Source organism: Nannospalax galili, unplaced genomic scaffold, assembly GCF_000622305.1.
Source record: "Nannospalax galili isolate Female #2095 unplaced genomic scaffold, S.galili_v1.0 scaffold406, whole genome shotgun sequence".
NCBI lineage: Eukaryota > Metazoa > Chordata > Mammalia > Rodentia > Spalacidae > Nannospalax > Nannospalax galili.
The window spans coordinates 434,510-435,698 of record NW_008357033.1 but is presented as its reverse complement, the minus strand read 5'-3'; the positions used below and the strand labels follow the sequence as shown (position 1 = coordinate 435,698).

At 48.4% G+C, this 1,189-nt stretch overlaps 1 pseudogene; it reads left to right on the top strand.

Annotated features, from left to right (window-relative positions):
* LOC103751475 overlaps positions 1-797 on the top strand; it is a 1,457-nt pseudogene extending 660 nt beyond the window's left edge.
* The last annotated feature ends 392 nt before the right edge of the window (positions 798-1,189 follow it).

Here is a 1,189-nt window from a genome sequence, read left to right as displayed (position 1 = left end):
GTAGTATGTTGGGTTACTGTCTGGAAGAGCCTTTATCCATCCTGCCTAAGAACTCGACTGAAGGTATCGCCTGTCTGGCCCTGCTGTTTGTCAAGTAACTTTTAGTTATATATATGTGTGCTCTTATAAAATTATATTGGCCCCTTTAATCTTTGGTTATACTTCCCTTTTGGGTGTTTAAGGACATACCATTGGACCAGATAAACTGATTTGTTTTCACTCTTTCGGTCGTTTGAGGATCTGTTCCTCAGGGGTCCCATGGGCTTGGGCTGAAGCAGATTTTAATCAAGTGTATTACCACCCAGTGGTGGAAAGATCTGGGCCAGCTTCAGCCTGGGCACGAGAACTTCCAGAACTGACTCATGGATGGCACAGTGCCTTGAAAATTCATTAAAACACTGTACCCCAAGGGGTAGACCCTGGTAACCAAGAGCCAGTCCTTCAGCATGGCTTTCAAGCAGATAGAAGAGATCTCTCAGTTCCTGCAATTAGCTAAGCACTCCGGAATTAACACCACTGACATTTTCTTAACTGTGGATCTCTGAGAGGGAAAAAATAAATTGGCCTGTGTGCAGCAGACACTAATGAACTTGGGGTGGGGGGAGGGCGCGGACTAGTGGTAGTCATGGAGGATGGGATCGGCTCAGGATCCCAACTGGTTTCCTAAGAAACCCAAGGAGAATCCTCGGAGCTTCTCAGGCAGAAAGTGAGAATGTGATTGGGTTATAGATGGGCACCAACCACGGGGCATCTCAGGCCCGCAGAACTGGGCAGGCATGCCACGCCATATACTCTGATCCTACTCTGCCTTCGCCTCTGCCCTCCCACGAATGGTTAATACATACGTGCACACATATTTTAGCAGTAGCATTGCCTGAGCTCTCCTGGAGTGCCAAACTCCCCTCTGCCAATCTTGTCAATTGTGGAAGTGCCTAACGGCTGCCTATCCCTCTGTGCTTACTATTATCTTCTTTCCCCACACCCATCAAAACTCAACCAACTTCTCCCTGGACCGAAGCTTCTTTCCCCAGCCGGCCACCTGGGCATGCCTCCCCACATGTCTCTGTAGCTCAGAGACACATTTATATAGACAAACCTGTGGTGGTTGCCACTCCAGCCACAACTGAACTGTTGTCACCGCAGTCTTTCCTAGCAGAGATCCTTTTAACTTCCCATTTGCCATTCCTCT